This window comes from Pleurodeles waltl, chromosome 12 (genome assembly GCF_031143425.1).
Source record: "Pleurodeles waltl isolate 20211129_DDA chromosome 12, aPleWal1.hap1.20221129, whole genome shotgun sequence".
Taxonomy (NCBI): domain Eukaryota; kingdom Metazoa; phylum Chordata; class Amphibia; order Caudata; family Salamandridae; genus Pleurodeles; species Pleurodeles waltl.
In genome coordinates, this window is record NC_090451.1 from 116,136,876 (window position 1) to 116,160,326 (window position 23,451).

Below are 23,451 nucleotides of genomic sequence, written 5' to 3' on the forward strand. Positions count from 1 at the left end.
ATTAACATGCTTAGAGAACAGGATAAGGCCATAGGTGCCCCATTTGTTGAAAAAGTACCTAATAGTTCCCAATCTGATTCAGGGACTCCCCCAGGAAAAGATTCAGGAAAGAAACTTCCTAGCCTGCCCATTACTAGACAATCTAGCATAGATGGTAATGATGATGAGCCACACCAGATAAATAGTGTTGTCTCACATCATAGCAAAAGCATTTATTCTCACCATACTGGTAGTAATGTTTCTGTAAACCAAGCTGTTAGGGTGGCTTCTGTAAGGGACAGGTCTCCTTCTGTTCATTCCCATCATAGCTCTGTTTCTAGAAATGTCCCTCCCACCAACCCTGATGACAGAATGTTAGAGAGGTAACTCAATAAGTTGAGGGTGGAACAAACCAGACTGAAGCTTAAAAAGCAACAGCTGGATTTGGATAGACAGTCTTTTGAATTAGAGAAGGAAAGACAGAAGTTGGGTTTAGATACCCATGGTGGCAGCAGCAGTATTCCCCATAGTCATCCTGCAAAAGAGCATGATTCCAGGAATCTGCACAAGATAGTTCCCCCTTATAAGGAGGGGGATGACATTAACAAGTGGTTTGCTGCACTTGAGAGGGCCTGTGTTGTACAGGATGTCCCTCAAAGACAGTGGGCTGCTATCCTATGGCTATCATTTAGTGGAAAAGGTAGGGATAGGCTCCTTACTGTGAAAGAAAATGATGCTAATAATTTCCAAATTCTTAAGAACAGGAGCCTCGGCGCTGCAGGTACAGGAGACACAGACATCCATCCCTCTTGCTGACCGGGTCCCGTGAAACCAAACTGTAGCTCATACTTTTCACATCAGGACCGCCACAAACGTAAAAGCGCAGAAAGGGGGAATAAATAATAACATTGTTAACGCGTTCTTCAAAGACATTTAATTTCACCGTTGAAATTAGGTTCAAGCTCTTAACTCATGTAAATATTAAGAAGTGAGAATAAAAATGCTGCCCAACTGCCGTGACATTTCCACCCGCAATGCCGTGACTCGGATTCGAACCGAGGTTGCTGCGGCCACAACGCAGAGTACTAACCACTATACGATCACGGCGAGGTACTTGGGCTCTGAAAAGACTACCCTGGTGTGGCTCTGATAGGCTTAAAAAAGGTCAAAGTGTCCGTGGAGTGGATAGATTTAGAGTTTGTTTAAAACCCATCTTTTCAAGTTAGATCAGGGTCTTTTCTTTGAGTAGCAGATCACAGCAAATATTTACCTCTCTGCTTCCAGTGACAAGACTCCCCATAAACCAAGAAGCCCAGACTTCTTAACAAGATCCACCACTCTGCCCTGCAAGTCTCAAGTGTTCTATGAGTGCTGGGGTCGGGGAAGTGAACACTGCAAAAACTTAATCCACGGCCGACCAAACTCCTCCAGGCCAGGAGGGGCTCGGAACAAGCCCCCACATATTGTTTTTTTTTTCTATTCTGGGTGTCTCTTCAGACACATTCAGCTGCTTGGTGCATACTGCTTTAGAGTTGCATTGTGTGGAATGAAGTGGCGTAAACTTGACTAGCAAACAATGGAGTGGTGATGAATGGAGGTTCATAGAAGGGAGTAGATTGAAGTGCAAAGAGTAGAGTGACGTAATGTGTCATAGAATACAGTGGAATATAATGAAGTGGTGTGCCTTGGCATGGCGTTGAAAAGCATTGTGAGGAATGGAGTGGCATAGAGCAGAGTGGGGTAGAGAGGAGTGAGGTTGCATAGAATGGCATAGAGTAGCATAGAGTAAAGTAGTGTGGCGTAGAGTGGCATAGTGTGGTGTAGAGTGAAGTGGCATGGAATGGCATAGAGTCAGAGAACAGTGTGTCATGGAGAGGGGTGGCAAAGAATTAGGAGGAGTGGAGTCGGACTGCATGAAGTAGAGTGTTGTGGAGTTGAGTAGCATACAGTCGCGTTGCATGGAGTGACACTGTGGTGTAGAGAGGAGCAGAGAAAAAAGTGGCATAGAGTAGAAAGGCCTACAGGAGAGTAGTGTAGAGTGGCACAGCATAGAGTAGTGTGCAGTAGAGTGGCATAGAGTAGAGCGCATGTAGTGCCATTGAGTGATATTGTGTGAGATGGAGTGGAGTGGAGTACAGTGAAGTGGCATGGAATGAAGTAGTATAGAGTAGAGTGGGAGAGAGTAAAGTGGAGTGGCATAGAGTGAACTAGAGTAGAGCGTAGTGGGATAGAGTGGAGTAGCATGGAGTGGAATGGAGAGGCACAGAGTAGGGTAGAGTGCAAAAGTGTGGAATGGCATGGAGTTGAGTGGAGTGGCATAGAGTAGAGTGGCATTCTGTGGGGTGGATTAGAGTGGCATGGAGTGGCATACAGTAGAGTGGAATAGAGCTTAGTGGTGGAGAGTACAGTGGCTTAGAGTGGAGTATAGTAGCATGGAGTAGAGTAGCGTAGAGTAGAGAGGGGTGCAACGGAGTAGAGTGGCATAGAGTTGAGTGGTGTACAGTGGCGTAGAGTAGAATGGGATAAAATAAAGTGGCGTACAGTAGACTGGAGTAGAGTAGCATAGAGTGGAGAGGCATAGAGTGGAGAGGAGTAAAGTAGAGTGGAATTGTATAGAGTAGAGTTCAGTTGAGTATTCTAGAGTGATGTAGAGCAGAGTGGCATAGAGTCACATAAAGTGGCATTCTATGAAGTAGGGTGGCGTAGAGAGGAATGAAGGGAAGTGGCATAGAGTAGAGTGGAGTGGAGTGGAGTAGAGGGGCATAGCAGAGAGTGACAGGGTGGAGTGGCATAGAATGGAGTAGCATAAAGTGGAGTGAAGTGGCGTATAGTGGAGTGGCATAGATTAGAGTGGCATAGAGTGGAGTGATAGAGTGGAACAATGTAGATTAGAGTGGAGTAGAACTGAGTAGAGTGGAGTGGTATAGAGTTGCACAGTGTAGAGTACAGTGGCACTGAGGGGAGTAGAGTATAGTCATGTAGAGGAATACAGTGTGAGAAAGTAACTAAAGTGTCAATAGAGACGGCGTTTAGGGTGAAAAATAAGCTGTATGCTTGTCATGAATGTTGAAAAGCACATTGCACATCCAAGAATGATACGAAAACACTTTTAAAATATAAAAAATAGCGTACTGTAGAAAGACGAAAAGAACACATGTACTTGGTCCATCCTCCATGGAGGAATGAACACAAGAAAGGAAGATTCAGTCTATGGGAGCTAAGCAATCGAAATATTGCAAATGTGAGTGACATAGAAAACAATTAATGGTAAGTAAGCTATGGGCGTGTGGTAAGCCCACTGAATTCTAAACAATATGTCTCACAGCACATTCACTGTGTACGCAAGACATAAAAAGGTGTGACTAAGAGAATTCTGAGATTTAGAGCTTGATAGCAATTCACAACCCAACCAAATTGAGCCCTATATAATAATTTACAACAGAGCCAAAGTACACCTTTTATACCCCCAATGGTGGAGGTAAGATATTCAGCAGACACGTGGTCTCCCAGTGCTAAAGGATTTTGGCTAGATATGAAGTGGGCGAAGTGCCCTGAAAACATTATAAAAGTAGGACACGTGCTATAAGCAGACATCACTTCCTTGGCAAGGCAGAAGAAAGGGCACTTCAGAGGGAAGAAATGAGAGGACTGAGGAACAGACAGATAGCTCCCCTATGGGCAGAGGTGGCGGGAGCATGGAACACTCCTGACATGACTATGATGACGATGCAGATGGCCCTCTTAACTTGAGGAGTTAGGAGCACGACAAACACACCTCTCCTAGACCTCCCTGGAAGATCATACACTGGGGAGGGTGCCCCTGGGTCCCTTCCCCCCCCCGGCTGGGCCCCATACAGCTGTAGACACACTCACACGATGCGTAGTTAGGTCTCGGTTTCTGGGCAAGTTGTTTGGTCTGCTTGTTATTTGTTGTAATAAGAGATGATGTGTACCTGACGTGCCAGAGCTGGAAATGGTGGGAACCGACCACCCTGCTCCATGGGCATACAGCACTGAACCGGAGACCCACAGGAGGCCCACACTACAGATCACAAGCCTGCTTACAGATTGATGCAAGGAACAGCCCTCAGCGTGGTGGTAACATAATATAATAGCAGTAATGGGTAACTGTTCAAAAGTTGTCATGGAAAGGAGATTCATACATCTCTGCAACCTGTTACAATCCTGTGAATAATATGTACCATCTGAAATACCAATAAATAAAAAAAATAAAAAATCTACTGCACAACTTAGGGTAAGGCTGGTGTTGTAGTGGTAGATCTGAGGCCCTAGGAGAGCTGGAGACCCCACAGAGCTACAGCAGCTCAGAAGTCCACTTGGGCTTCATCAGGGACCCGTTTTGTGACTTGAAAACCCATTAATGCAACAATAAAGGGGTGAAGTAAATGTCATCAACATTGCATAAACTGGGGTTCTTTGCAGTTTTTTTTTATAAATAACAGCGCCTGGAAGCCCTTCTGACTGTGAAGGTTTGTTTAACAAATAGTGTTGTAACAACATAAAAGAGGGGGAACTGTAAGACAGTTGCACAGATAGAAGGACGGATAGAAGGTTAAACAGATCGTCATAAATAAGCCACATGCACCGATGCATCTGTACAGGTTTGTAGACAGAAAGGCAGGTATGTAGCTGTTAGTAAATCATGGATGAGATATAATAAGCTTCACAGAAACCGCTGTAAATCACACGCGCCTGCTTTAGAAAGAACCACGCCACAAAGACCTTGGTAGTCAGCATGTAGGCTTTAAAGTGTTAACATAAACAGAGATGGGCAGAAATAGGCAGTAAGGCAGATACCCAGATTGAAATAGAAAGGTAAATAGAAAGCACATGTAGTAATAGACGTGGACCGATAAGTATATAGAGAAGCAGCTGTTGGTACGAAAATGGGATCACATATGATCAACTTTGTGTGGACTGTCAGGATTTGAAAACGGTTGCTTCATACCAAAAAAAACCATAGCGCCAAGATGTCCTCCTCAATGTCCCTATGAGCGTTATAGTGTTAACAAAGCATACAGCCAGGCATCAACACTCTGTTAGACAGGTTCACAGTCACGCACAGGTAGGTGAGTAGATAGATAAGCAGGCACACGGGCAAAAAGATGGATGGACAGATGAATGGATCAATGGATGGACGGACCTCTCTGTTAAACATGAGTCAAATGTAGGGATGGGCGTAACCAGTGTAACTCACTGCAGTGTAATTACGCGAAATTACAGCAACATTATGCGAGGTTGTACAGAATTACACAAGGCTATTTTCCTGGTGCAAAATACACGCTCAGATCCGAAAGGAACCTGATATACACTTTGCACAAGAAAATCGCTCTAAATGCAACAGAACTGGCACAACAGCCGCTGCTCGCGCTCTTTTCCTCCGCTCTTGGGTAGATGTCTTTCCCCACATTACTCCAAATTCCACAAAGGAGCGTAATTGTGTAATTCACGATTCGACCACGACTAATAAACTTGGCTTAAGTTTTAAAACTTTCCCTCTAGCTGCCCGGTGATCCGTCGGGTGCGGGATGATGAAGCCAAACGCTGATTGGGTGAGTGCGCCTCTCAGTGTCCTTCTCCGTCGCCTCTTTCTTTCAGACCCTTGGGAGCTCAGTCTTACTTTCTATACAAATATTTATTTTTAGACCTTTTTTCTTCGCGGCCTGAATTGCTGCAAAAACTGATATTTGACTAGCAGGATCCCTTTCAACATTGAAAGCTACTCCGCGTCAGTACAGGAGCCTCGGCGCTGCAGGTACAGGAGACACAGACATCCATCCCTCTTGCTGACCGGGTCCCGTGAAACCAAACTGTAGCTTATACTTTTCACATCAGGACCGCCACAAACGTAAAAGCGCAGAAAGGTGAAATAAATAATAACATTGTTAACGCGTTCTTCAAAGACATTTAATTTCACCGTTGAAATTAGGTTCAAGCTCTTAACTCATGTAAATATTAAGAAGTGAGAATAAAAATGCTGACCAACTGCCGTGACATTTCCACCCGCAATGCCGTGACTCGGATTCGAACCGAGGTTGCTGCGGCCACAACGCAGAGTACTAACCACTGTACGATCACGGCGAGCTACTTGGGCTCTGAAAAGACTACCCTGGTGTGGCTCTGATAGGCTTAAAAAAGGTCACAGTGTCCGTGGAGTGGATAGATTTAGCGTTTGTTTAAAACCCATCTTTTCAAGTTAGATCAGGGTCTTTTCTTTGAGTAGCAGATCACAGCAAATATTTACCTCTCTGCTTCCAGTGACAAGACTCCCCATAAACCAAGAAGCCCAGACTTCTTAACAAGATCCACCACTCTGCCCTGCAAGTCTCAAGTGTTCTATGAGTGCTGGGGTCGGGGAAGTGAACACTGCAAAAACTTAATCCACGGCCGACCAAACTCCTCCAGGCCAGGAGGGGTTCGGAACAGGCCCCCACATATTGTTGTTTTTTTCTTTTCTGGGTGTCTCTTCAGACACATTCAGCTGCTTGGTGCATACTGCTTTAGAGTTGCATTGTGTGGAATGAAGTGGCGTAAACTTGACTAGCAAACAATGGAGTGGTGATGAATAGAGGGTCATAGAAGGGAGTAGATTGAAGTGCAAAGAGTAGAGTGACGTAATGTGTCATAGAATACAGTGGAATATAATGAAGTGGTGTGCCTTGGCATGGCGTTGAATAGCATTGTGAGGAATGGAGTGGCATAGAGCAGAGTGGGGTAGAGAGGAGTGAGGTTGCATAGAATGGCATAGAGTAGCATAGAGTAAAGTAGTGTGGTGTAGAGTGGCATAGTGTGGTGTAGAGTGAAGTGGCATGGAATGGCATAGAGTCAGAGAACAGTGTGTCATGGAGAGGGGTGGCAAAGAATTAGGAGGAGTGTAGTCGGACTGCATGAAGTAGAGTGTTGTGGAGTTGAGTAGCATACAGTCGCGTTGCATGGAGTGACACTGTGGTGTAGAGAGGAGCAGAGAAAAAAGTGGCATAGAGTAGAAAGGCCTACAGGAGAGTAGTGTAGAGTGGCACAGCATAGAGTAGTGTGCAGTAGAGTGGCATAGAGTAGAGTGCATGTAGTGCCATTGAGTGATATTGTGTGAGATGGAGTGGAGTGGAGTACAGTGAAGTGGCATGGAATGAAGTAGTATAGAGTAGAGTGGGAGAGAGTAAAGTGGAGTGGCATAGAGTGAACTAGAGTAGAGCGTAGTGGGATAGAGTGGAGTAGCATGGAGTGGAATGGAGAGGCACAGAGTAGGGTAGAGTGCAAAAGTGTGGAATGGCATGGAGTTGAGTGGAGTGGCATAGAGTAGAGTGGCATTCTGTGGGGTGGATTAGAGTGGCATGGAGTGGCATACAGTAGAGTGGAATAGAGCTTAGTGGTGGAGAGTACAGTGGCTTAGAGTGGAGTATAGTAGCATGGAGTAGAGTAGCGTAGAGTAGAGAGGGGTGCAACGGAGTAGAGTGGCATAGAGTTGAGTGGTGTACAGTGGCGTAGAGTAGAATGGGATAAAATAAAGTGGCGTACAGTAGACTGGAGTAGAGTAGCATAGAGTGGAGAGGCATAGAGTGGAGAGGAGTAAAGTAGAGTGGAATTGTATAGAGTAGAGTTCAGTTGAGTATTCTAGAGTGATGTAGAGCAGAGTGGCATAGAGTCACATAAAGTGGCATTCTATGAAGTAGGGTGGCGTAGAGAGGAATGAAGGGAAGTGGCATAGAGTAGAGTGGAGTGGAGTGGAGTAGAGGGGCATAGCAGAGAGTGACAGGGTGGAGTGGCATAGAATGGAGTAGCATAAAGTGGAGTGAAGTGGCGTATAGTGGAGTGGCATAGATTAGAGTGGCATAGAGTGGAGTGATAGAGTGGAACAATGTAGATTAGAGTGGAGTAGAACTGAGTAGAGTGGAGTGGTATAGAGTTGCACAGTGTAGAGTACAGTGGCAATGAGGGGAGTAGAGTATAGTCATGTAGAGGAATACAGTGTGAGAAAGTAACTAAAGTGTCAATAGAGACGGCGTTTAGGGTGAAAAATAAGCTGTATGCTTGTCATGAATGTTGGAAAGCACATTGCACATCCAAGAATGATACGAAAACACTTTTAAAATATAAAAAATAGCGTACTGTAGAAAGACGAAAAGAACACATGTACTTGGTCCATCCTCCATGGAGGAATGAACACAAGAAAGGAAGATTCAGTCTATGGGATCTAAGCAATCGAAATATTGCAAATGTGAGTGACATAGAAAACAATTAATGGTAAGTAAGCTATGGGCGTGTGGTAAGCCCACTGAATTCTAAACAATATGTCTCACAGCACATTCACTGTGTACGCAAGACATAAAAAGGTGTGACTAAGAGAATTCTGAGATTTAGAGCTTGACAGCAATTCACAACCCAACCAAATTGAGCCCTATATAATAATTTACAACAGAGCCAAAGTACACCTTTTATACCCCCAATGGTGGAGGTAAGATATTCAGCAGACACGTGGTCTCCCAGTGCTAAAGGATTTTGGCTAGATATGAAGTGGGCGAAGTGCCCTGAAAACATTATAAAAGTAGGACACGTGCTATAAGCAGACATCACTTCCTTGGCAAGGCAGAAGAAAGGGCACTTCAGAGGGAAGAAATGAGAGGGCTGAGGAACAGACAGATAGCTCCCCTATGGGCAGAGGTGGCGGGAGCATGGAACACTCCTGACATGACTATGATGACGATGCAGATGGGCCTCTTAACTTGCGGAGTTAGGAGCACGACAAACACACCTCTCCTAGACCTCCATGGAAGATCATACACTGGGGAGGGTTCCCCTGGGTCCCTTCCCCCCCCCTGGCTGGGCCCCATACAGCTGTAGACACACTCACATGATGCGTAGTTAGGTCTCGTTTCTGGGCAAGTTGTTTGGCTTGCTTGTTATTTGTTGTAATAAGAGATGATGAGTACCTGACGTGCCAGAGCTGGAAATGGTGGCAACCGACCACCCTGCTCCATGGGCATACAGCGCTGAACCGGAGACCCACAGGAGGCCCACACCACAGATCACAAGCCTGCTTACAGATTTATGCAAGGAACAGCCCTCAGCGTGGTGGTAACATAATATAATAGCAGTAATGGGTAACTGTTCAAAAGTTGTCATGGAAAGGAGATTCATACAGCTCTGCAACCTGTTACAATCCTGTGAATAATATGTACCATCTGAAATACCAATAAATAAAAAAATAAAAAAATCTGCTGCACAACTTAGGGTAAGGCTGGTGTTGTAGTAGTAGATCTGAGGCCCTAGGAGAGCTGGAGACCCCACAGAGCTACAGCAGCTCAGAAGTCCACTTAGGCTTCATCAGGGACCCGTTTTGTGACTTGAAAACCCATTAATGCAACAATAAAGGGGTGAAGTAAATGTCATCAACATTGCATAAACTGGTGTTCTTTGCAGTTTGTTTAATAAATAACAGCGCCTGGAAGCCCTTCTGACTGTGAAGGTTTGTTTAACAAATAGTGTTGTAACAACATAAAAGAGGGGGAACTGTAAGACAGTTGCACAGATAGAAGGACGGATAGAAGGTTAAACAGATCGTCATAAATAAGCCACATGCACCGATGCATCTGTACAGGTTTGTAGACAGAAAGGCAGGTATGTAGCTGTTAGTAAATCATGGATGAGATATAAATAGCTTCACAGAAACCGCTGTAAATCACACGCGCCTGCTTTAGAAATAACCACGCCACAAAGACCTTGGTAGTCAGCATGTAGGCTTTAAAGTGTTAACATAAACAGAGATGGGCAGAAATAGGCAGTAAGGCAGATACCCAGATTGAAATAGAAAGTAAATAGAAAGCACATGTAGTAATAGACGTGGACCGATAAGTATATAGAGAAGCAGCTGTTGGTACGAAAATGGGATCACATATGATCAACTTTGTGTGGACTGTCAGGATTTGAAAACGGTTGCTTCATACCAAAAAAAACCATAGCGCCAAGATGTCCTCCTCAATGTCCCTATGAGCGTTATAGTGTTAACAAAGCATACAGCCAGGCATCAACACTCTGTTAGACAGGTTCACAGTCACGCACAGGTAGGTGAGCAGATAGATAAGCAGGCACACAGGCAAAAAGATGGATGGACAGATGAATGGATCAATAGATGGACGGACCTCTCTGTTAAACATGAGTCAAATGTAGGAATGGGCGTAACCAGTGTAACTCACTGCAGTGTAATTACGCGAAATTACAGCAACATTATGCAAGGTTGTACAGAATTACACAAGGCTATTTTCCTGGTGCAAAATACACGCTCAGATCCGAAAGGAACCTGATATACACTTTGCACAAGAAAATCGCTCTAAATGCAACAGAACTGGCACAACAGCCGCTGCTCGCGCTCTTTTCCTCCGCTCTTGGGTAGATGTCTTTCCCCACATTACTCCAAATTCCACAAAGGAGCGTAATTGTGTAATTCACGATTCGACCACGACTAATAAACTTGGCTTAAGTTTTAAAACTTTCCCTCTAGCTGCCCGGCGATCCGTCGGGTGCTGGATGATGAAGCCAAACGCTGATTGGGTCAGTGCGCCTCTCAGTGTCCTTCTCCGTCGCCTCTTTCTTTCAGACCCTTGGGAGCTCAGTCTTACTTTCTATACAAATATTTATTTTTAGACCTTTTTTCTTCGCGGCCTAAATTGCTGCAAAAACTGATATTTGACTAGCAGGATCCCTTTCAACATTGAAAGCTACTCCGCGTCAGTACAGGAGCCTCGGCGCTGCAGGTACAGGAGACACAGACATCCATCCCTCTTGCTGACCGGGTCCCGTGAAACCAAACTGTAGCTCATAATTTTCACATCAGGACCGCCACAAACGTAAAAGTGCAGAAAGGTGAAATAAATAATAACATTGTTAACGCGTTCTTCAAAGACATTTAATTTCACCGTTGAAATTAGGTACAAGCTCTTAACTCATGTAAATATTAAGAAGTGAGAATAAAAATGCTGCCCAACTGCCGTGACATTGCCACCCGCAATGCCGTGACTCAGACTTGAACCGAGGTTGCTGCGGCCACAACGCAGAGTACTAACCACTATACTATCACGGCGAGCTACTTGGGCGCTGAAAAGAGTGTCCTGGTGTGGCTCTGATAGGCTTAAAAAAGGTCACAGTGTTCGTGGAGTGGATAGATTTAGCGTTTGTTTAAAACCCATCTTTTCAAGTTAGATCAGGGTCTTTTCTTTGAGTAGCAGATCACAGCAAATATTTACCTCTCTGCTTCCAGTGACAAGACTCCCCATAAACCAAGAAGCCCAGACTTCTTAACAAGATCCACCACTCTGCCCTGCAAGTCTCAAGTGTTCTATGAGTGCTGGGGTCGGGGAAGTGAACACTGCAAAAACTTAATCCACGGCCGACCAAACTCCTCCAGGCCAGGAGGGGCTCGGAACAGGCCCCCACATATTGTTTTTTTTTTCTTTTCTGGGTGTCTCTTCAGACACATTCAGCTGCTTGGTGCATACTGCTTTAGAGTTGCATTGTGTGGAATGAAGTGGCGTAAACTTGACTAGCAAACAATGGAGTGGTGATGAATGGAGGGTCATAGAAGGGAGTAGATTGAAGTGCAAAGAGTAGAGTGACGTAATGTGTCATAGAATAAAGTGGAATATAATGAAGTGGTGTGCCTTGGCATGGCGTTGAATAGCATTGTGAGGAATGGAGTGGCATAGAGCAGAGTGGGGTAGAGAGGAGTGAGGTTGCATAGAATGGCATAGAGTAGCATAGAGTAAAGTAGTGTGGTGTAGAGTGGCATAGTGTGGTGTAGAGTGAAGTGGCATGGAATGACATAGAGTCAGAGAACAGTGTGTCATGGAGAGGGGTGGCAAAGAATTAGGAGGAGTGGAGTCGGACTGCATGAAGTAGAGTGTTGTGGAGTTGAGTAGCATACAGTCGCGTTGCATGGAGTGACACTGTGGTGTAGAGAAGAGCAGAGTAAAAAGTGGCATAGAGTAGAAAGGCCTACAGGAGAGTAGTGTAGTAGAGTGGCATAGAGTAGAGCGCATGTAGTGCCATTGAGTGATATTGTGTGAGATGGAGTGGAGTGGAGTACAGTGAAGTGGCATGGAATGAAGTAGTATAGAGTAGAGTGGGAGAGAGTAAAGTGGAGTGGCATAGAGTGAACTAGAGTAGAGCGTAGTGGGATAGAGTGGAGTGGCATGGAGTGGAATGGAGAGGCACCGAGTAGGGTAGAGTGCAAAAGTGTGGAAAGGCATGGAGTTGAGTGGAGTGGCATAGAGTAGAGTGGCATTCTGTGGGGTGGATTAGAGTGGCATGGAGTGGCATATAGTAGAGTGGAATAGAGCTTAGTGGTGGAGAGTACAGTGGCTTAGAGTGGAGTATAGTAGCATGGAGTAGAGTAGCGTAGAGTAGAGAGGGGTGCAACGGAGTAGAGTGGCATAGAGTTGAGTGGTGTACAGTGGCGTAGAGTAGAATGGGATAAAATAAAGTGGCGTACAGTAGACTGGAGTAGAGTAGCATAGAGTGGAGAGGCATAGAGTGGAGAGGAGTAAAGTAGAGTGGAATTGTATAGAGTAGAGTTCAGTTGAGTATTCTAGAGTGATGTAGAGCAGAGTGGCATAGAGTCACATAAAGTGGCATTCTATGAAGTAGGGTGGCGTAGAGAGGAATGAAGGAAAGTGGCATAGAGTAGAGTGGAGTGGAGTGGAGTAGAGGGGCATAGCAGAGAGTGACAGGGTGGAGTGGCATAGAATGGAATAGCATAAAGTGGAGTGAAGTGGCGTATAGTGGAGTGGCATAGATTAGAGTGGCATAGAGTGGAGTGATAGAGTGGAACAATGTAGATTAGAGTGGAGTAGAACTGAGTAGAGTGGACTGGTATAGAGTTGCACAGTGTAGAGTACAGTGGCACTGAGGGGAGTAGAGTATAGTCATGCAGAGGAATACAGTGTGAGAAAGTAACTAAAGTGTCAATAGAGACGGCGTTTAGGGTGAAAAATAAGCTGTATGCTTGTCATGAATGTTGGAAAGCACATTGCATATCCAAGAATGATACAAAAACACTTTTAAAATATAAAAAATAGCGTACTGTAGAAAGACGAAAAGAACACATGTACTTGGTCCATCCTCCATGGAGGAATGAACACAAGAAAGGAAGATTCAGTCTATGGGAGCTAAGCAATCGAAATATTGCAAATGTGAGTGACATAGAAAACAATTAATGGTAAGTAAGCTATGGGCGTGTGGTAAGCCCACTGAATTCTAAACAATATGTCTCACAGCACATTCACTGTGTACGCAAGACATAAAAAGGTGTGACTAAGAGAATGCTGAGATTTAGAGCTTGACAGCAATTCACAACCCAACCAAACTGAGCCCTATATAATAATTTACAACAGAGCCAAAGTACACCTTTTATACCCCCAATGGTGGAGGTAAGATATTCAGCAGACATGTGGTCTCCCAGTGCTAAAGGATTTTGGCTAGATATGAAGTGGGCGAAGTGCCCTGAAAACATTATAAAAGTAGGACACGTGCTATAAGCAGACATCACTTCCTTGGCAAGGCAGAAGAAAGGGCACTTCAGAGGGAAGAAATGAGAGGGCTGAGGAACAGACAGATAGCTCCCCTATGGGCAGAGGTGGCGGGAGCATGGAACACTCCTGACATGACTATGATGACGATGCAGATGGGCCTCTTAACTTGCGGAGTTAGGAGCACGACAAACACACCTCTCCTAGACCTCCCTGGAAGATCATACACTGGGGAGGGTTCCCCTGGGTCCCTTCCCCCCCCCCCCGGCTGGGCCCCATACAGCTGTAGACACACTCACACGATGCGTAGTTAGGTCTCGTTTCTGGGCAAGTTGTTTGGCTTGCTTGTTATTTGTTGTAATAAGAGATGATGAGTACCTGACGTGCCAGAGCTGGAAATGGTGGCAACCGACCACCCTGCTCCATGGGCATACAGCGCTGAACCGGAGACCCACAGGAGGCCCACACCACAGATCACAAGCCTGCTTACAGATTTATGCAAGGAACAGCCCTCAGCATGGTGGTAACATAATATAATAGCAGTAATGGGTAACTGTTCAAAAGTTGTCATGGAAAGGAGATTCATACAGCTCTGCAACCTGTTACAATCCTGTGAATAATATGTACCATCTGAAATACCAATAAATAAAAAATAAAAAAAAATTGCTGCACAACTTAGGGTAAGGCTGGTGTTGTAGTGGTAGATCTGAGGCCCTAGGAGAGCTGGAGACCCCACAGAGCTACAGCAGCTCAGAAGTCCACTTAGGCTTCATCAGGGACCCGTTTTGTGACTTGAAAACCCATTAATGCAACAATAAAGGGGTGAAGTAAATGTCATCACATTGCATAAACTGGTGTTCTTTGCAGTTTTTTTAATAAATAACAGCGCCTGGAAGCCCTTCTGACTGTGAAGGTTTGTTTAACAAATAGTGTTGTAACAACATAAAAGAGGGGGAACTGTAAGACAGTTGCACAGATAGAAGGACGGATAGAAGGTTAAACAGATCGTCATAAATAAGCCACGTGCACTGATGCATCTGTACAGGTTTGTAGACAGAAAGGCAGGTATGTAGCTGTTAGTAAATCATGGATGAGATATAATCAGCGTCACAGAAACCGCTGTAAATCACACGCGCCTGCTTTAGAAATAACCACGCCACAAAGACCTTGGTAGTCAGCATGTAGGCTTTAAAGTGTTAACATAAACAGAGATGGGCAGAAATAGGCAGTAAGGCAGATACCCAGATTGAAATAGAAATTAAATAGAAAGCACATGTAGTAATAGACGTGGACCGATAAGTATATAAAGAAGCAGCTGTTGGTACGAAAATGGGATCACATATGATCAACTTTGTGTGGACTGTCAGGATTTGAAAACGGTTGCTTCATTCCAAAAAAAACCATAGCGCCAAAATGTCCTCCTCAATGTCCCTATGAGCGTTATAGTGTTAACAAAGCATACAGCCAGACATCAACACTCTGTTAGACAGGTTCACAGTCACGCACAGGTAGGTGAGCAGATAGATAAGCAGGCACACAGGCAAAAAGATGGATGAACAGATGAATGGATCAATAGATGGACGGACCTCTCTGTTAAACATGAGTCAAATGTAGGGATGGGCGTAACCAGTGTAACTCACTGCAGTGTAATTACGCGAAATTACAGCAACATTATGCGAGGTTGTACAGAATTACACCAGGCTATTTTCCTGGTGCAAAATACACGCTCAGATCCGAAAGGAACCTGATATACACTTTGCACAAGAAAATCGCTCTAAATGCAACAGAACTGGCACAACAGCCGCTGCTCGCGCTCTTTTCCTCCGCTCTTGGGTAGATGTCTTTCCCCACATTACTCCAAATTCCACAAAGGAGCGTAATTGTGTAATTCACGATTCGACCACGACTAATAAACTTGGCTTAAGTTTTAAAACTTTCCCTCTAGCTGCCCGGTAATCCGTCGGGTGCGGGATGATGAAGCCAAACGCTGATTGGGTGAGCGCGCCTCTCAGTGTCCTTCTCCGTCGCCTCTTTCTTTCAGACCCTTGGGAGCTCAGTCTTACTTTCTATACAAATATTTATTTTTAGATCTTTTTTCTTCGCGGCCTGAATTGCTGCAAAAACTGATATTTGACTAGCAGGATCCCTTTCAACATTGAAAGCTACTCCGCGTCAGTACAGGAGCCTCGGCGCTGCAGGTACAGGAGACACAGACATCCATCCCTCTTGCTGACCGGGTCCCGTGAAACCAAACTGTAGCTCATACTTTTCACATCAGGACCGCCACAAACGTAAAAGCGCAGAAAGGTGAAATAAATAATAACATTGTTAACGCGTTCTTCAAAGACATTTAATTTCACCGTTGAAATTAGGTTCAAGCTCTGAACTCATGTAAATATTAAGAAGTGAGAATAAAAATGCTGCCCAAATGCCGTGACTCGGATTCGAACCGAGGTTGCTGCGGCCACAATGCAGAGTACTAACCACTATACGATCACGGCGAGCTACTTGGGCTCTGAAAAGGCTACCCTGGTGTGGCTCTGATAGGCTGAAAAAAGGTCACAGTGTCCGTGGAGTGGATAGATTTAGCGTTTGTTTAAAACCCATCTTTTCAAGTTAGATCAGGGTCTTTTCTTTGAGTAGCAGATCACAGCAAATATTTACCTCTCTGCTTCCAGTGACAAGACTCCCCATAAACCAAGAAGCCCAGACTTCTTAACAAGATCCACCACTCTGCCCTGCAAGTCTCAAGTGTTCTATGAGTGCTGGGGTCGGGGAAGTGAACACTGCAAAAACTTAATTCACGGCAGACCAAACTCCTCCAGGCCAGGAGGGGCACGGAACAGGCCCCCACATATTGTTGTTTTTTTCTTTTCTGGGTGTCTCTTCAGACACATTCAGCTGCTTGGTGCATACTGCTTTAGAGTTGCATTGTGTGGAATGAAGTGGCGTAAACTTGACTAGCAAACAATGGAGTGGTGATGAATGGAGGGTCATAGAAGGGAGTAGATTGAAGTGCAAAGAGTAGAGTGACGTAATGTGTCATAGAATACAGTGGAATATAATGAAGTGGTGTGCTTTGGCATGGCGTTGAATAGCATTGTGAGGAATGGAGTGGCATAGAGCAGAGTGGGGTAGAGAGGAGTGAGGTTGCATAGAATGGCATAGAGTAGCATAGAGTAAAGTAGTGTGGTGTAGAGTGACATAGTGTGGTGTAGAGTGAAGTGGCATGGAATGGCATAGAGTCAGAGAACAGTGTGTCATGGAGAGGGGTGGCAAAGAATTAGGAGGAGTGGAGTCGGACTGCATGAAGTAGAGTGTTGTGGAGTTGAGTAGCATACAGTCGCGTTGCATGGAGTGACACTGTGGTGTAAAGAGGAGCAGAGTAAAAAGTGGCATAGAGTAGAAAGGCCTACAGGAGAGTAGTGTAGAGTGGCACAGCATAGAGTAGTGTGCAGTAGAGTGGCATAGAGTAGAGCGCATGTAGTGCCATTGAGTGATATTGTGTGAGATGGAGTGGAGTGGAGTACAGTGAAGTGGCATGGAATGAAGTAGTATAGAGTAGAGTGGGAGAGAGTAAAGTGGAGTGGCATAGAGTGAACTAGAGTAGAGCGTAGTGGGATAGAGTGGAGTGGCATGGAGTGGAATGGAGAGGCACAGAGTAGGGTAGAGTGCAAAAGTGTGGAATGGCATGGAGTTGAGTGGAGTAGCATAGAGTAGAGTGGCATTCTGTGGGGTGGATTAGAGTGGCATGGAGTGGCATATAGTAGAGTGGAATAGAGCTTAGTGGTGGAGAGTACAATGGCTTAGAGTGGAGTATAGTAGCATGGAGTAGAGTAGCGTAGAGTAGAGAGGGGTGCAACGGAGTATAGTGGCATAGAGTTGAGTGGTGTACAGAGGCGTAGAGTAGAATGGGATAAAATAAAGTGGCGTACAGTAGACTGGAGTAGAGTAGCATAGAGTGGAGAGGCATAGAGTGGAGAGGAGTAAAGTAGAGTGGAATTGTATAGAGTAGAGTTCAGTTGAGTATTCTAGAGTGATGTAGAGCAGAGTGGCATAGAGTCACATAAAGTGGCATTCTATGAAGTAGGGTGGCGTAGAGAGGAATGAAGGGAAGTGGCATAGAGTAGAGTGGAGTGGAGTGGAGTAGAGGGGAATAGCAGACAGTGACAGGGTGGAGTGGCATAGAATGGAGTAGCATAAAGTGGAGTGAAGTGGCGTATAGTGGAGTGGCATAGATTAGAGTGGCATAGAGTGGAGTGATAGAGTGGAACAATGTAGATTAGAGTGGAGTAGAACTGAGTAGAATGGAGTGGTATAGAGTTGCACAGTGTAGAGTACAGTGGCACTGAGGTGAGTAGAGTATAGTCATGCAGAGGAATACAGTGTGAGAAAGTAACTAAAGTGTCGAGACGGCGTTTAGGGTGAAAAATAAGCTGTATGCTTGTCATGAATGTTGGAAAGCACATTGCACATCCAAGAATGATACGAAAACACTTTTAAAATATAAAAAATAGCGTACTGTAGAAAGACGAAAAGAACACATGTACTTGGTCCATCCTCCATGGAGGAATGAACACAAGAAAGGAAGATTCAGTCTATGGGAGCTAAGCAATCGAAATATTGCAAATGTGAGTGACATAGAAAACAATTAATGGTAAGTAAGCTATGGGCGTGTGGTAAGCCCACTGAATTCTAAACAATATGTCTCACAGCACATTCACTGTGTACGCAAGACATAAAAAGGTGTGACTAAGAGAATTCTGAGATTTAGAGCTTGACAGTAATTCACAACCCAACCAAATTGAGCCCTATATAATAATTTACAACAGAGCCAAAGTACACCTTTTATACCCCCAATGGTGGAGGTAAGATATTCAGCAGACACGTGGTCTCCCAGTGCTAAAGGATTTTGGCTAGATATGAAGTGGGCGAAGTGCCCTGAAAACATTATAAAAGTAGGACACGTGCTATAAGCAGACATCACTTCCTTGGCAAGGCAGAAGAAAGGGCACTTCAGAGGGAAGAAATGAGAGGGCTGAGGAACAGACAGATAGCTCCCCTATGGGCAGAGGTGGCGGGAGCATGGAACACTCCTGACATGACTATGATGACGATGCAGATGGGCCTCTTAACTTGCGGAGTTAGGAGCACGACAAACACACCTCTCCTAGACCTCCCTGGAAGATCATACACTGGGGAGGGTTCCCCTGGGTCCCTTCCCCCCACCCCGGCTGGGCCCCATACAGCTGTAGACACACTCACACGATGCGTAGTTAGGTCTCGGTTTCTGGGCAAGTTGTTTGGCTTGCTTGTTATTTGTTGTAATAGGAGATGATGAGTACCTGACGTGCCAGAGCTGGAAATGGTGGGAACCGACCACCCTGCTCCATGGGCATACAGCACTGAACCGGAGACCCACAGGAGGCCCACACTACAGATCACAAGCCTGCTTACAGATTTATGCAAGGAACAGCCCTCAGCGTGGTGGTAACATAATATACAAGCAGTAATGGGTAGTTGTTCAAAAGTTGTCATGGAAAGGAGATTCATACAGCTCTGCAACCTGTTACAATCCTGTGAATAATATGTACCATCTGAAATACCAATAAATAAAAAAAAGTAAAAAATCTACTGCACAACTTAGGGTAAGGCTGGTGTTGTAGTGGTAGATCTGAGGCCCTAGGAGAGCTGGAGACCCCACAGAGCTACAGCAGCTCAGAAGTCCACTTGGGCTTCATCAGGGACCCGTTTTGTGACTTGAAAACCCATTAATGCAACAATAAAGGGGTGAAGTAAATGTCATCAACATTGCATAAACTGGTGTTCTTTGCAGTTTTTTTTAATAAATAACAGCGCCTGGAAGCCCTTCTGACTGTGAAGGTTTGTTTAACAAATAGTGTTGTAACAACATAAAAGAGGGGGAACTGTAAGACAGTTGCACAGATAGAAGGACGGATAGAAGGTTAAACAGATCGTCATAAATAAGCCACATGCACCGAAGCATCTGTACAGGTTTGTAGACAGAAAGGCAGGTATGTAGCTGTTAGTAAATCATGGATGAGATATAATCAGCTTCACAGAAACCGCTGTAAATCACACGTGCCTGCTTTAGAAATAACCACGCCACAAAGACCTTGGTAGTCAGCATGTAGGCTTTAAAGTGTTAACATAAACAGAGATGGGCAGAAATAGGCAGTAAGGCACATACCCAGATTGAAATAGAAAGGTAAATAGAAAGCACATGTAGTAATAGACGTGGACCGATAAGTATATAGAGAAGCAGCTGTTGGTACGAAAATGGGATCACATATGATCAACTTTGTGTGGACTGTCAGGATTTGAAAACGGTTGCTTCATACCAAAAAAAACCATAGCGCCAAGATGTCCTCCTCAATGTCCCTATGAGCGTTATAGTGTTAACAAAGCATACAGCCAGGCATCAACACTCTGTTAGACAGGTTCACAGTCACGCACAGGTAGGTGAGCAGATAGATAAGCAGGCACACGGGCAAAAAGATGGATGGACAGATGAATGGATCAATGGATGGACGGACCTCTCTGTTAAACATGAGTCAAATGTAGGGATGGGCGTAACCAGTGTAACTCACTGCAGTGTAATTACGCGAAATTACAGCAACATCATGCGAGGTTGTACAGAATTACACAAGGCTATTTTCCTGGTGCAAAATACACGCTCAGATCCGAAAGGAACCTGATATACACTTTGCACAAGAAAATCGCTCTAAATGCAACAGAACTGGCACAACAGCCGCTGCTCGCGCTCTTTTCCTCCGCTCTTGGGTAGATGTCTTTCCCCACATTACTCCAAATTCCACAAAGGAGCGTAATTGTGTAATTCACGATTCGACCACGACTAATAAACTTGGCTTAAGTTTTAAAACTTTCCCTCTAGCTGGCCGGTGATCAGTCGGGTGCGGGATGATGAAGCCAAACGCTGATTGGGTGAGTGCGCCTCTCAGTGTCCTTCTCCGTCGCCTCTTTCTTTCAGACCCTTGGGAGCTCAGTCTTACTTTCTATACAAATATTTATTTTTAGACCTTTTTTCTTCGTGGCCTGAATTGCTGCAAAAACTGATATTTGACTAGCAGGATCCCTTTCAACATTGAAAGCTACTCCGCGTCAGTACAGGAGCCTCGGCGCTGCAGGTACAGGAGACACAGACATCCATCCCTCTTGCTGACCGGGTCCCGTGAAACCAAACTGTAGCTCATACTTTTCACATCAGGACCGCCACAAACGTAAAAGCGCAGAAAGGTGAAATAAATAATAACATTGTTAACGCGTTCTTCAAAGACATTTAATTTCACCGTTGAAATTAGGTTCAAGCTCTTAACTCATGTAAATATTAAGAAGTGAGAATAAAAATGCTGCCCAACTGCCGTGTCATTGCCACCCGCAATGCCGTGACTCGGATTCGAACCGAGGTTGCTGCGGCCACAACGCAGAGTACTAACCACTATACGATCACGGCGAGCTACTTGGGCTCTGAAAAGACTGTCCTGGTGTGGCTCTGATAGGCTTAAAAAAGGTCACAGTGTCCGTGGAGTGGATAGATTTAGCGTTTGTTTAAAACCCATCTTTTCAAGTTAGATCAGGGTCTTTTCTTTGAGTAGCAGATCACAGCAAATATTTACCTCTCTGCTTCCAGTGACAAGACTCCCCATAAACCAAGAAGCCCAGACTTCTTAACAAGATCCACCACTCTGACCTGCAAGTCTCAAGTGTTCTATGAGTGCTGGGGTCGGGGAAGTGAACACTGCAAAAACTTAATCCACGGCCGACCAAACTCCTCCAGGCCAGGAGGGGCTCGGAACAGGCCCCCACATATTGTTGTTTTTTTCTTTTCTGGGTGTCTCTTCAGACACATTCAGCTGCTTGGTGCATACTGCTTTAGAGTTGCATTGTGTGGAATGAAGTGGCGTAAACTTGACTAGCAAACAATGGAGTGGTGATGAATGGAGGGTCATAGAAGGGAGTAGATTGAAGTGCAAAGAGTAGAGTGACGTAATGTGTCATAGAATACAGTGGAATATAATGAAGTGGTGTGCCTTGGCATGGCGTTGAATAGCATTGTGAGGAATGGAGTGGCATAGAGCAGAGTGGGGTAGAGAGGAGTGAGGTTGCATAGAATGGCATAGAGTAGCATAGAGTAAAGTAGTGTGGTGTAGAGTGGCATAGTGTGGTGTAGAGTGAAGTGGCATGGAATGACATAGAGTCAGAGAACAGTGTGTCATGGAGAGGGGTGGCAAAGAATTAGGAGGAGTGGAGTCGGACTGCATGAAGTAGAGTGTTGTGGAGTTGAGTAGCATACAGTCGCGTTGCATGGAGTGACACTGTGGTGTAGAGAGGAGCAGAGTAAAAAGTGGCATAGAGTAGAAAGGCCTACAGGAGAGTAGTGTAGAGTGGCACAGCATAGAGTAGTGTGCAGTAGAGTGGCATAGAGTAGAGCGCATGTAGTGCCATTGAGTGATATTGTGTGAGATGGAGTGGAGTGGAGTACAGTGAAGTGGCATGGAATGAAGTAGTATAGAGTAGAGTGGGAGAGAGTAAAGTGGAGTGGCATAGAGTGAACTAGAGTAGAGCGTAGTGCGATAGAGTGGAGTGGCATGGAGTGGAATGGAGAGGCACAGAGTAGGGTAGAGTGCAAAAGTGTGGAATGGCATGGAGTTGAGTGGAGTGGCATAGAGTAGAGTGGCATTCTGTGGGGTGGATTAGAGTGGCATGGAGTGGCATATAGTAGAGTGGAATAGAGCTTAGTGGTGGAGAGTACAGTGGCTTAGAGTGGAGTATAGTAGCATGGAGTAGAGTAGCGTAGAGTAGAGAGGGGTGCGACGGAGTAGAGTGGCATAGAGTTGAGTGGTGTACAGTGGCGTAGAGTAGAATGGGATAAAATAAAGTGGCGTACAGTACACTGGAGTAGAGTAGCATAGAGTGGAGAGGCATAGAGTGGAGAGGAGTAAAGTAGAGTGGAATTGTATAGAGTAGAGTTCAGTTGAGTATTCTAGAGTGATGTAGAGCAGAGTGGCTTAGAGTCACATAAAGTGGCATTCTATGAAGTAGGGTGGCGTAGAGAGGAATGAAGGGAAGTGGCATAGAGTAGAGTGGAGTGGAGTGGAGTGGAGTAGAGGGGCATAGCAGAGAGTGACAGGGTGGAGTGGCATAGAATGGAGTAGCATAAAGTGGAGTGAAGTGGCGTATAGTGGAGTGGCATAGATTAGAGTGGCATAGAGTGGAGTGATAGAGTGGAACAATGTAGATTAGAGTGGAGTAGAACGGAGTAGAGTGGAGTGGTATAGAGTTGCACAGTGTAGAGTACAGTGGCACTGAGGGGAGTAGAGTATAGTCATGCAGAGGAATACAGTGTGAGAAAGTAACTAAAGTGTCAATAGAGACGGCGTTTAGGGTGAAAAATAAGCTGTATGCTTGTCATGAATGTTGGAAAGCACATTGCACATCCAAGAATGATACGAAAACACTTTTAAAATATAAAAAATAGCGTACTGTAGAAAGACGAAAAGAACACATGTACTTGGTCCATCCTCCATGGAGGAATGAACACAAGAAAGGAAGATTCAGTCTATGGGAGCTAAGCAATCGAAATATTGCAAATGTGAGTGACATAGAAAACCATTAATGGTAAGTAAGCTATGGGCGTGTGGTAAGCCCACTGAATTCTAAACAATATGTCTCACAGCACATTCACTGTGTACGCAAGACATAAAAAGGTGTGACTAAGAGAATTCTGAGATTTAGAGCTTGACAGCAATTCACAACCCAACCAAATTGAGCCCTATATAATAATTTACAACAGAGCCAAAGTACACCTTTTATACCCCCAATGGTGGAGGTAAGATATTCAGCAGACACGTGGTCTCCCAGTGCTAAAGGATTTTGGCTAGATATGAAGTGG

The 23,451-nt window shown here is 44.9% G+C and overlaps 4 non-coding genes across 4 annotated transcripts; all 4 read right to left on the reverse strand.

Moving 5' to 3' along the window:
- Nucleotides 1-1,014: 1,014 nt before the first annotated feature.
- On the reverse strand, nucleotides 1,015-1,086 carry TRNAH-GUG (transfer RNA histidin (anticodon GUG)). The gene has a single exon. It is a non-coding gene; the product is annotated as a tRNA-His (tRNA).
- Nucleotides 1,087-6,009: 4,923 nt separating this feature from the next.
- TRNAH-GUG (transfer RNA histidin (anticodon GUG)) lies at nucleotides 6,010-6,081 on the reverse strand. The gene has a single exon. It is a non-coding gene; the product is annotated as a tRNA-His (tRNA).
- Nucleotides 6,082-11,002: 4,921 nt separating this feature from the next.
- TRNAH-GUG (transfer RNA histidin (anticodon GUG)) lies at nucleotides 11,003-11,074 on the reverse strand. The gene has a single exon. It is a non-coding gene; the product is annotated as a tRNA-His (tRNA).
- Nucleotides 11,075-20,940: 9,866 nt separating this feature from the next.
- Nucleotides 20,941-21,012, reverse strand: TRNAH-GUG (transfer RNA histidin (anticodon GUG)). Its single transcript has one exon. It is a non-coding gene; the product is annotated as a tRNA-His (tRNA).
- Between the last annotated feature and the right edge of the window lie 2,439 nt (nucleotides 21,013-23,451).